Source organism: Sciurus carolinensis, chromosome 8 (assembly GCF_902686445.1).
Source record: "Sciurus carolinensis chromosome 8, mSciCar1.2, whole genome shotgun sequence".
NCBI classification, from domain to species: Eukaryota; Metazoa; Chordata; class Mammalia; order Rodentia; family Sciuridae; genus Sciurus; species Sciurus carolinensis.
Genome location: NC_062220.1, coordinates 90,405,498 through 90,418,899, shown reverse-complemented (window position 1 = coordinate 90,418,899; position 13,402 = coordinate 90,405,498). Strand labels below are relative to the sequence as shown.

Here is a 13,402-nt window from a genome sequence, read left to right as displayed (position 1 = left end):
AGTGGGCGGGGAGAGGGAGGGAAGGTGTGATAATTAAAAGAATTGTTACTTGCGATGTCACAGGAGCCAATGTGTTAACTCTGCATGCTGGGAAGCTAGAATGCTCCCAGCTGCCATGGGGAGGGAGGATGCGGTTGATCCCTGGCACCACTCGTTGGGACAAGATGAATCACAAATGTGTTAATAGTGAGGTTCCATGTCATAATGTGCCAGATGGAGGTGGTTACATCTCTGATTGATTGCCTCCTGGCCAAGATAGGGGTTTTCCAGAAGGCGAATGTCTCCAAATTGGCATTGGAGCTCTGGGGATCAGCAGGTCTTTATTATGGTCAACATGGACCTGACATTCTCAACTTTATGAAGTGCGGCTGCCCCCAAGACATGGGCCGCCAAAAGCAGTGTCTAGACCAGGAAAGACAGGACGAAGGTGTGAGTGTGGAAGAAACAGGTTTGTGTTGGACAGAGCCCTAGGGCTAAGCATGGTTATTAACCAAACTCTTCAGATGCAGTGGGAATAGGATGGTGGGGACAGGAGTGGGAAGAGGTAGCGGACACCCTGCTTGTGGAGGAAATAAATAACTAGACAGAGAAAAAGAAAGGAGAAATAGAAAGGGAGGAGGAAGAGAGTGCTTCCAAGTCGCAGACACCAAATCCCCACAGCAGATGAGCCCGGATGCCAGGCTGAGACCACCAGGCAGAAACAGAGCCGAGGACAGCTCGATGACCTTCCTGTCGGCTCCCCTGCACTCACCCTGACGGTGACCACCCAGCCCTTTGTTGCCGCTGCTTTTTTTCCCCCAGTGCAAGCTTCCAACTATAAACAGCCAACTACAAGGGCAATAACTGTGGTGTCCTACTGGGAACTAAGGCAGCCTCTCGTGCAGGCGCTCGGTCCTAATACAGGACAGTGAATAAAGCTTCATTACAGAACAATGGAGTTAGCTGCCAGAGCCTACAGATTTGAATAAACAACAAATAAGCAACATCTGCTCCAGCATATGTGTATGGTAAAAAAAAAGTCACAAAATAAAAGAATTTGTAAATGCCAAAAGCAACACTAAACTGCCAGTGCTACTGTAGAGTGAATTTTTAATTGCACATGCAAAGAGGCAGGCTGCGGGTATTAGTCTCACATATGTCTTGTTGCTGCCAACCTGGGAGTATAGATGAATTTAATTAAATAAGGATTATCCCTTCTCCCCAGTACAATTACTTATTTATAACAATGATAAAATTGCCTAATAAAAAAATTGTAATATTTTTAAAACAAGGCTAGAAAACACCCTGCTCTCTGTGCAAGTTGTTCAGGGCTGTTGGAGTTTGAGTGTGTCTTTTAAAATTAAGTCTATGCCTACTGCCAAGGAAGAAAAAAAAGTAAAAGAAAAAAAAAAAAAAAAACCAACAACCTTATCATAAAGCCTGCTGCAGTTAAACAGCCAGAAACTACATTATGGAGAAAAATAAAGAAGAGACAGAGCAGCATGGGAATTGGCTTTCACGGGGTGTACAGAAAATTAAGCAATTGGACTCAAATTGAGGCCAGGTGACGGAGCCAAGGGACAGGGCCACTGTGGCTTGTTCTCCACCAGGGTCCTGGTCCTAGTCTGTCTTGTGAATAGGCAGTTGCTGATGATCAGTATCCTCTCCCATATGTGCAATTCCCTGCAAACAAATAGCACTACCCAAACTAACCAAACAACAAGCAAGATGAGCATCTCATCCCTTTTTCCAGTGACAGCAGTGTCTCTTTTGACCTCCACATTAGCAACTCACCTCATCAGGGAAGCCAGTGACAATAACCCAGGAATGAAATTATCAATGGTAAAGTAGATTACTGAAGAAATCAGTATCTTTGAAGACTTGTGATCTCAGCTTCTTTAATCTTTGAACAGGTGTGTTATTTAATTGATTTTCAGTACTAGTATTCAAGGCAAGAGCTGCAGGGCATGGTTGGGAGCATTTTCTCAAGGTCAAGTCAGAAAACCACTGGCATTAGACAGTCAGGTTTCTGGAGTGTGTGACTGTGACAGCGATACTATCTCTGCCTCAGTTTCCTCATCTGTGCAATGGGATTGGGAATAACAGAATCTACCTCTGGGGAGGATTCCTGAATTAATACATGTAAAGTGCCTGGAACCTCAGCTGGCAGAGGAAGTACTCAATATATGTTGCCAAGAATTTAAAAGGATGCCTTAATAAGGTTCTCTTTTCTGTGTCTGGCTCTTTTCCTGGATGTTAGCATCTTTCCATCATCTATTGCTTTTTCTACCTAAGTCACTATTTACTAATTTCTCCAGCATTTACAAATTCCATGAGATGTGGAAGAATTGGAAGTTTCTTTTTCCCTCCCATCAGTATCACCAGCACCCAGAATGGGTTCCTGTGCATCTAAGTATTCATTAACTATTTGTTGAATACATGGATTCAGGATGGAAAGAGGAGTAGATTTGAAATCAAAGGATGTTGGCTTGAATTTTGGTCCTCCTCTGCCAGCTGTGTAAATTTAGGCAAGTTATTTAATTTATTGATGTCCAATTTCTAAAAGGGAAACAGTAGCATGAGATTGCATTTAATGATAGAATTGAAACTGTTCAGGACAGTGCAAGCCTGTGTTTCAGTGTAAATTATTAGTATGTTAAGAACGAGCTGCCCCCTAATAAAAATTGTAATTGATCTGGAATAGAAATTTAAGCAACAGACTCCATGTACATTCAGGTAATGAGTTTGAAACTTGAATATATAAATCTACACTACTTAGGACTAAATGCAACATGAGAAAATAAAGCACCAATTTATAAATTTGGAAGGCATATACAACTGAATACATTCCTAATTTACAAAGATAGTCAACCTTCTGTATTTGTGGGTTTCACATCAACAGATTCAACCAATCACGGAAAAAAAGTATTTGAAAATAATAATACAACAATAAAAACAATACAAATAAAATAATAGAACAACTATTTAGTGTCTTCACTCCACTCTGTATTACCAGTAATGTAGAGATGATTTAAACTATATGAGAGGATGCATGTAGGTTATATGCAAATAAAATGCCTTTTTATATAAGGGATGCACACATCATGGGTTCCGATATCTGTCAGGGAGTCGTGGAACCAATTCTCTAAGGATAATGAGGAAAGACTCTATTGAAATTTTTGTCAGTAAAATAAATAAAAATACCATGTCATAAATTGTGAGAATAGTCATTAATACTCCGCATATAATATATTGTTGCAGAGTTCAATCACAGGTTGGTAGATTAGGGTGGAAACTCTTCTTGCTAAGATGAAAGATGCTCAGATGTGACCCAACACATGTGGGGAGATGACCTGAATGTAGGGGACTTCTTTATAAGTCTGGAGATGCAGAGTAAATTAGTCAAGGGTCCTACCCTTAAGTAGAGCACAATCTAGCACAAGAGAGAGAAACACAGGCAAAAAAATACAGTTTCTCTAGATGAGACAAATAGAGGTGTCATTTAACACCGGTAGCAGCAGCAAAAGAGCAGAGGAAGAGAGGCAGAGCTTGAGGAACTTGTCTTCTTAAGAAGGTTCTCACTAACGCCTCAACTCCTTTGAAATACCGTCAAAGAATGAGAGAGAAAGGGAGAATGAATAGAATCTGGTGTTGACCGCCAACCAAGCCGGGTTGTAAGAGATCCACATTCAAAGTTAAACTTTCCAAAATCTACTTTGGAGCAAAATTTCTATTAACAAAATCTTCATGACTTATTCTTAGTAAGTCCTCAAAAATACTCAATCAGTAAACTTTGGCGTTTTGGGTTATCTTTGTCGAATGATTATTTGTAATGTTTGGGACAAATTAGGAGATAAGCAAAGGAGGGAAAAAAACCCCGGTGTGTCCTTTTATCAAAGATTGGCATTGTCAACACTATGATGGATAATCTAGCTGTCTATCATCTGTCTATCTCTCTATTGATCCATCATCTCTATTTTTTGTGTGTGTGGGGTGAGGGTTAGACACTTGCTACAAATGAAATCTGCACACTACAATACGTAAAAGAAGGAAAGAAAAATGTATTACTGAAAACTCATTACACTCAGATGGTCACCAAACCATTGACTGTAATTTGTCTTGTATGTAGGCAATTTTTATGTATGTTATAATGGTGATGAATGTAATTTTATATAAGAGATTTGAGACTTTTTGCATGGGGATGTATATTTTATGACTTATTTTTGTCTTTTTAAAATTTTGTTTGTTCTAATTAGTTGTACATGACAGTAGAATGCACTTAAACATTTTGATAGATCATACATAAATGCAGTGTAATCTCTCATTTTTCTGATTATACATATTGCAGAATCTCTTTAACCATTGTGTCATGAAAGAGCAGTTGTATTCTCATTTTAATGACTGTCTGACATTCTGTTTTATGTATTATTACTTTAAAAATCCTCCTTACTAGAGAATTGCCATACTGCTTTCCAATATGGTTGCATCAATTTGCAGTCCCACCAGCAATGTATGAGTGTACATTTTCCCCGACATCCTCACCAACATTTATTGTTGTTTGTATTCTTGATAATTGCCATTCTGACTGGAGTGAGATGAAATCTTGGAATAGTTCTTATTTGCATTTTTCTAATTACTAGAGATGTTGAACATTTTTTTCATATGTTTGTTGATTGATTGTATGTAGTTCTTCTTCTGTGAAGTGTCTGTTCAGTTCCTTAGCCCATTTACTAATTGGATTATTTGTTCATTATGGTAAGTTGTATGGAGATTCCTCAGAAAACTTGGAATGGAACCACCCTTTGATCCAGTTATCCCACTCCTCAACATATATGCAAAGGACTTGAAATCAGTATACTGTAGTGATGCAGCCACATCAATGTTTACAGCAGCTCAATTCACAATGGCTAAACTATGGAACCAATCTAGGTGCCCTTCAACAGATAAAATGGATACAAAAAATGTGGTGTATATATATACAATGGAATATCACTCAGCCTTAAAGAAGAAATTATGGCATTTGTCTGTAAATGGATGGAGCTAGAGACTATCATGCTAAGTGAAATAAGCCAATCCCCAAAAAACAAAAGGCAAATGTTTTCTCTGATACGCAGATGCTAATTCACAATGGGGCAGGGAGGCTAGGGAAGGATAGAGTTACTTTAGATTAGGTAGAGGGGATTGAAGGGAGGAGAGGGCATATGGGGATGGGAAGAATAGTAGAATGAATCAGACATTATTATCCTGTGTACATATATATCTATATGATCGGTGGAGCCTACATTATGTATAACCAGAAGAATGAGAAATTATACTTTATTACATATGATGCATCAAAGTGCATTCTACTGTCATGTATGACTAATTAAAACAAATAAAAATAATTTAAAAAAGAATATCCAAAAAAAAATTACTCCTTACTGGATATTTTGGCTAGTTCCAATTTTTTCATACCTCTTTTTTTATATTACATAACATTCTAGAGGGTCCATGCAGGTCAGGAAGTAAACACAGTTGAGGGTTTCTGATACACATTGTTCTGTGTTCCCTGGCCAATATTCCATTTCATGGACCCCTAAACCTCCATTAATTTAAAAATTCATTTGCCCGACAGTAATATCTATGTGTATTTCTCAGATTGGAGCTGAGTTTGAAAACTGATCATTTACATACTTCACACTTCTTTAGCAAAATTCCTCCTGACATCTTTGATTTTTAATTTTTTGCTTCATGAAATATTGAAAATCTTTCAAATGCATGGAAAGTATAGAAAAACATAACAAATATTTACTCCTTGAAGCAGTCAAAAAGCTCTATTAAAACTCAACCTTTGGTTATCGTCACTTCAGAATTTTTTAAAAAAGAAATGTTACAGATAAAGTAGGAGTCCTGGATTTACCTCCTTCTGATTTCATGTTCTCCCTCTTTTCCTTCCTCCCAGAGTTAACCAGGGTCCTGAATTTGGTGTTTATACATTCCCTTGCATATTTTTGTACTTTTACTTTGTGTGTGCATTATTAACATACAAGTTTGCCAAAGTCAATATATATTTTATATGCCTATGTATCCAATTGTGGTTTGTTTATCTCTACCTTGTATCTATGATATTTACCTATGTGAATGTTTACCATCATTGCCATGTATAATTCTACAATATGAGTATGATACAACACTAAATTTCCTTATTTAGCCTACTGATTATATTTATTGGTTAATTTCAGTTATTTGTTATATAATATGAAATATATAACATATGTAAAACAATAAAATTTGCATATCATTTATACCTGAACACAAACTCTATAGATATAAAGAAATGATATAAGACGAACACACACACATATATACATTTCCTAAAATGCAATTCATAAGTAATTATCACTGGTTTTAAATACAGTAGCTGTACTTTGTAATTTAAAAATAGATTTTACAGCTCTTCATTTATTTTCTGTATCAGTGTTTTTATGTCTTGTCTCTTATTTTGCTTTTCTAATTTTATTTGTATGTACTTTTTGTCTTTTATTGATTTATGTTCTTAAAGTTTGTCTTTTTCTACTAGAAAAGATTTAGTGCTTGGATTTTACTTGCCAAATCACTTGTTTCTGCTTTCCACATTACTAATTTTCATGTATTTTTATTAATCTCTAACTTCTAATTATGCTCATTTTATTATTTTCATGATGACTTCTTGAGGCAATTTATTTTAGTTTTCACTTATTTGATAATGAAAGCAATCAATGCTATGAATTTGCCTCAGATTACTGCTTTTGTTATAACTCTGATTTCAATGAAATGTCTTTATCATTATTATTTAAGTTGTCTGAATTCACAGTTTTAACTTATAATTTTCTGCATTTTTATTTAGGATGGTAAACCCAGCCACTATTGGGCTTGTTAATGTGTTTATTTGGGTTTGGAAATTGTTGCTTCTACTTTTATTATTGAATGCAAATGTTATTATATAAAATTTTGTCTGAGGAAAAGTCATCTATACTTTTTACATGTGTATGAAAAAAATCAAAGAAATAATCTTTGCACTTATGTGTGGTTAGACTTTTAAATAGATATTCTAAGAATTTTGGCAAAGAACACTTATTTCAATAGTTTTGTATTAAATTAATGTTATCAATTATAAAATTAATATCTTTTTATCATCCTTATTTTATGCTCTTTCTGTAAAAGACTGAGAGGAATATTAAAATATTATGTTTTTATTGTGTCCATTTCCTGTGGTATTGCCAGAAGTTATTGCTATGGAGTGTTATGAAAATAACATATGCACATCGCAACAAAAGAAAATTAAAAGATGCCAATTAATTTAACACATTTCAATTTCCCTTCTGTTAAAGTATTATCATTAACAGTTCCTTTTACATCCTTCCAGAAGCATTTTGTGCATACTTCCATACAATAAAGACATACTATTTTAACGCAAAAGAGTACATACATAGAATCTTTTGCACATAGGTTTTTTTCTCGTAGTTTTTTGTTTTTGTTTTTTGCAGTGCTGGGAATCAAACTCAGAGGCTCATTCTTGATGTGTAAGCATTTGGCCACTGAGCTATATCCCCGGGCCTCATGAGACATCTTTCTTTATTTTTCCTCATTTTTCAAAATAACAACTGAAGTTTTTAATGTAGAGATGTACCATAATTTCTCAAAGAAGATTATTTTGGCGGGTATGTAGGTTGTCTTTTGTTTGTCATTATGAACATTATTGCAGCACAAATCATTGAGTTTATATTAGAGTCTATTGGCAGGTTAAGTTCCAGAACTGAAATAAATGCATCGAAAGCTATATCCATGTTAAATTGACAGGTCACACTTCAAAGTAATTATGACAATGTAATTTCCAATTAATAGTGGGTGTCTATTATTAAACCTTTAAGTACTTGCTAATGTGATAGACGAAAAGGCAAAGCTGAACATGTTTTACCCTCCTTGCGGAGCTTTTATAGTTATTCCTTAAGACTGCCTATGTATTTCCTTTCCCTATTAATCTAATAAGATCTTCTTGCTGTCTTTCTTATTGATTTGTGTGGGCTTTTAAAGACATTAATTGAGTCGGTTTTTATATGTTAAGTTACTTAGAATGTAGTGATTTATGATTGCTAATTCTTTTTTAAAAATACTTTTATTTAATTTATTTATTTATATGTGGTGCTGAGGACTGAACCCAGTGCCAGGCAAGTGCTCTACCACTGAGCTACAACTGCAGCCTTGACTGTTAATTCTTAGATGAGGTTTATAATTTTGATTAATTTCTAAATTTCTATTTTAGTTTTAAATTTTTCTTTAGCCTTAAAGTATCTACTATTGGATTTTAATATTATAACACCTCATTAGTTTTTGTCTTTCATTCTTGTCCTGTGGCCAACCTTTCACAATGAACCTTCGTTAGTAAGTTTGTTGTAATAAAGTAGGTTTAACTAAAGCATTATTGTAATTGTTAAATCACAAGTTATTTTTTAGCATTTTATTGTTTCATAAGCTCTAACATCAATTAATTGAATTTTAACTCTATGTTTTGTGGGTCTTACTACTTGAGTTCATTTTTCCATGCCCAATTTTGATTATTCTAGAGTGCTTTAAGTAACATTTTATTTAATTAGGGGATAATAAAAAGAGCTGATAAATTAAGAGCCTTACATGTATTAACTTATTTACTATTTTAACAATACCATGAAGTAGATGCTGTTATTAACCCTATTTTATTTTCTTTAGATGAAGATGCAGAAATCTAGAGATGGAGTAATTTGTCTTAAGTAACTCAGCTGGCAGTTGCTATTTGCTTTATAGATCCATGATTCAATCATGCCCTCACTTTTTTGAAGATATTGTCCTGGAGGGGAAGTGGGGGATGTAGTTGGTGAGTCCTCTTGTCTTTGAAAATGACTTTAGGTTATTCTTGTAGATAAAGTAGAATATGACTGTGTATAAAATCATTGGTTCACATTTTTCCATTTCTAACTTGTAGTATATTAGTTTATTTCCATCTACCATTTAGTGTTATTAATGTGATGTTTGAAAATTTTCTTCTTTGTGATTAATCTGTACTTTTCTGTTTGGATATTTGTGGATGCGATATCCTTCTAATTCATACATTTTACTCTTATTGTTAGCTTTTTTCATATCATTTATGTACCTGGATTTAATAAAAAAACATTTTTAATGCAATATTTATTTATTTTATCAAAGTATAATATACAATTAAAAAGTCAGTACTTAAAGAGCAAATAAAAATAAAATAAAAAATAAAAATAATTAAAAAATAATAAAAATAAATTTCCGAAAGGTGATCACTTTTAATTCTTTCCAAAAGAGATTCTTCTAGTCAGGTAGCTTATTTCTAAATAAAATGTATTATTGCTATTTCTTAATTTATATTAACAACATATTACTATTATTATAGAGTACTTAGCATGATCCACACTTTCTTATCTCCTTCATGAATTAACTCATTTTAGCTTCTCAACAACTGTGTGAATTAGATTCCTGTTATTTTACATTTAAGGAAATGAGAATAGAGAAGTAAATGAACTTGCTCTAGGTCACATGAAAGTAATGAAACTAGCCAGAATTTGAGTCTGGGTCTACTTGGTTCTGTCATAAACAATACACAGAATTGGCTCAATTATACTGCTATTCTACTTTCTATCATTATCTATCATGTATCTACCAATGTGTGTATGACTCTACTATTGTTGACTGCTTTATATCCTTAATTTTTTTTACAACCTACTTTAATTCAATATTGGACCACTTCATGTAAAATGTAGAAGGCTCATTGTATTGCTGCTACATTTATCAACTCCTCCATCCTCTGTGGTATAGATTATCATGTATTACATCAGCGTATGGCATGAAACACCACAACATAGCACCCTTCTTTGGTCTGAAGAACTTCCTTTAGCAATGCTTGCAGAGCAGGTATGCTCATAACGAGCCTGTTTTATCAGAAAACAGGCCTGTTTTATCTTTATTCTTGATTATCTTATCTTTATTCTTTTATCTTCTCTGAGAAGTCTCTTATGATTCAAATCTTAATTCCCTTATCACTTTTCTGTGCCTGCTTTAACATGTTTTCTTATCTTTGATTTTTATGACTTTGATCATAACACTGTTTAGGTGTAATATTCTGTTATTTATTCCACTTGGAGTTTACTGAACTTCTTGAATCTATAACTGTCTTTCTGTAAATGAATTAGGAAAAATTTTCACCATTATTTCAAAGTTCACCAAGTTTTTTTAATTTTTAATTTTTAATTTTATTTGTTCTAATTAGTTGTACATGACAGTAGGATGCATTTATACATTTTGATAGATCATACATAAATAGAGTATAATTTCTCATTTTTCTGATTGTATATATTGTAGAATCACATCAGTCATGCAGTTATACATATATATGAGGTAATAATGTCTGTTTCAATCTGCTATCCTTCCTTCACCCATACCTCTTCCCCTCTCTTTACTCCCCTCTATCTAATATAAAGTAATTCTATTCTTCCCTATTTCCCCTTTTTATCATTTAAACCTGCTGTTAAATTTATTCAGTGGATTTTGGATTACAAAATTATAATTTTCACTTACAGAATTTCCCTTTCACTCTGTATCTGTATTACTTCTATTTTTCTTTTGAGATTTGCTATCTTCTCATTCATTAGAGTACATTTTCCTTTCTGTCCTTCAGTGTGACTCTAATAACCTCTAAAGCACTTACCCACTCAGTCTACCATAAGAATTTTCTCATAGCTTGTTTCTACTAATTGCGCCCCCCCCCCCAGTATGGGTTACATTCTCTTATTTTTTCATGTCCAGTAAATTTTTATTGTGCCTGGATATTGTGAATGGTATATTGTTTTAAGAGGTAGGAAGCTTGGCTGGAATCAAATTCAAAATGGAAATCTCCATTCACTTCATTTAACCTTAGATGAGGTTCTTGAAGTCTTTTCCATGCATTTTAGTTCAAATACTGGCCAGAGATATGAACAGATTTCATGATTAGAATTCAGGGATTTTCCAGTCTCTCTCCTTTCTGGGATTTCCCTTTGACGCACACACATTTACTTTCCAGCTATTGCCAATGCCCCAGGTTCTGTCTTCTGATTTTTCTGGATAGTAAGACTACTATTGTCTATTGGAGTCTTAGAATGCTTTCTGCCTTCAGGTTAAAAGTCTTTTAATAAAGGAAGCTGATGCAGTGTATTATTTTCTACCAAGTGTTCAAGTGTTGACCCCCCACCACACATTATCTATCTGCCTGCTCTTGTGCGCTCTTCAGGGTCTTTAGATAGGCATTTAAAAAAATATTTTGTTCAGAATTTGTAATCTGTGAGAAGATTGGCCCATTAGGTGTTAGCCATTATTAGAAACAGAACCAGATATTGTGAATCATATATGAATGGAATCTTAACTTTACTTATTGGAGATTGTTCTCTTTACAGACACAATGTCCTCATACATATATTCATTTCCAAAGATTTCTAATGTTTCTTCATAGTCATGTTTTGAGTAGTGGGAGCATTTCTTCTGAATGTGATTCTCGAAATGCTCAATCTTTTTGTGGTAATTTTTCTTGTGTTTATTCATGGCATAAGGAGTAAGTGAAAGTTTGTCATGTTCAATTTGATAAATGAGATTCATTTGGAAATTATGACCTCAGTGTGTTCATATGTTTCTTTAGTGAACACCTCTCTTTTATCTCTAGATGATTCTTCCTCTAGAATTTTCTGCAACTTCTTTCACCATATCTGCCACACATTCCTCAGGGCTTCTAGAATGTAGATGATGTACCTTGTCCCTTTAAATAACACTTGTAATTATTTCCCTCTTCTCTTTATGTTACCGTGTCATTTCAGTGATAAGTTTTCAGGGGTGAAGGGAGGATAGTACATCTGGGGATTTGCGTCTCCATTTTCTATAAGAAGTCGTCTTGCTTGAATTCACTTAAAAAGGGCTGAAGTACACTTTTTCTGCCAATATTCAGGGTACATTGCATGAGTAGAGCCCATACAGTTTTAAAGTGATTTGCAACTAAATTTTAAAGATATTTGAAGAGATTATCATGTGCCTGTGCGTTTGTGTATAGTGCGTGTAATGTATGTCTTCAAACAAGGTACTCTTATCTCCCATGGTTTTGTGGACTAGCTAGCTCAGCTGTGTGACTGACACTTGGATTTTGGCATCTGGATTAGAATCATCTGAAAGGTTGACTGGGCTGGACATCATCCATGGCTTATTCACATGGGAGGCATTCAGGGCTGTCCACCAAAGGGTCTGCATGTGTCATTCCCATGTAGCTTGGGGTTCTCACAACATGGGGTCTGGGTTTCCAGCAGGACTATTTCAAGAAGGGACTTCCCAAGAGCCAGGAAGGGGCAGGTAAGCTAAGGGTTATGCCCTGATACTAAGACAGCATCACTTCTGCCAAGTTTTGTTCATCAAAATAATCCATGTGCCTTTACATATCAAATGAAGTTATCTATCAGACTTTTAGTTAAAATGCAGATATGATGTGTACATATTATATATTTAAGTAATTACACATATATGGTCATTTTCCTCATTACTTCAACTAATTTTTCACATTTGATCTCCGTTCTTTTTGTAAGCTAACATCTTTTTGAATGTAATAAAATCTCACTTGTTGTCTAGATTTTCTCCACTAGGCTAACCTTTATCTCACTTTACTCTCTCAATTGGAGGTTAAATGTAGATCAGTAATTTTTGCCTAACTTCCTAAATAATTTTTTGGCATAATTGGGATGCTTACATGATATCAGTAGACCTCTTAATTGAATGTCAAGGAAGGCAGTTTCTATTGGCAAGGGGACCTCCAGCTTCATTGAGAAGCATTCAATTAGATGGAAAACAGATGCTTATTTTTGTCTTATAAACCTCAATGCAGGTTATGTGGTAATTACTTCAAAGAGCAGGATAACAATTTATGTAATCAGCAGGACCCTATAATTACTAATGCATAATTTCTAAACAGCATTTAGCAAAATGAGGCCTATACATACACTTCGTAATGGAAAAGATGTGTTTGACACCACAGTAAATTAAATTAAAAATTTGCATATTTTCTTCCAAGAAATGCACTAGCTTCATCTGCTCTATTTTGCTTGACTAATCTCTGCCTCCTTCTAGCTCCATTACAGGAACATGGAAATGCTGAATCACTATGATAACTGCATGAGAGAATTAAGTCCAGGAGTAAAGAGAGGCTTCCTCCTCTGTTGACGGAGAGGATGGAACACCCTTCTAAGAGGAGATCGGGGAGTCACACCTAGGCAACTTGTTTCCACTGAGAGTTTAACATCAAGGTCATACAAAGTTTAGAATTTAAGTGCTGGTGGAAGACTTAAAAATTATCTGCTCGTCTTTCATCAGGTTAAAGGAGGCTGGTAAAAAGATATGC

The 13,402-nt window shown here is 34.6% G+C and overlaps 1 protein-coding gene across 7 annotated transcripts in view; it reads right to left on the bottom strand.

Annotated features, from left to right (window-relative positions):
- The window catches only part of Itprid1 (ITPR interacting domain containing 1), a 132,679-nt gene that overhangs the window by 48,439 nt on the left and 70,838 nt on the right, over nucleotides 1–13,402 (bottom strand). The gene's annotated exons all lie outside the window — the stretch shown is intronic.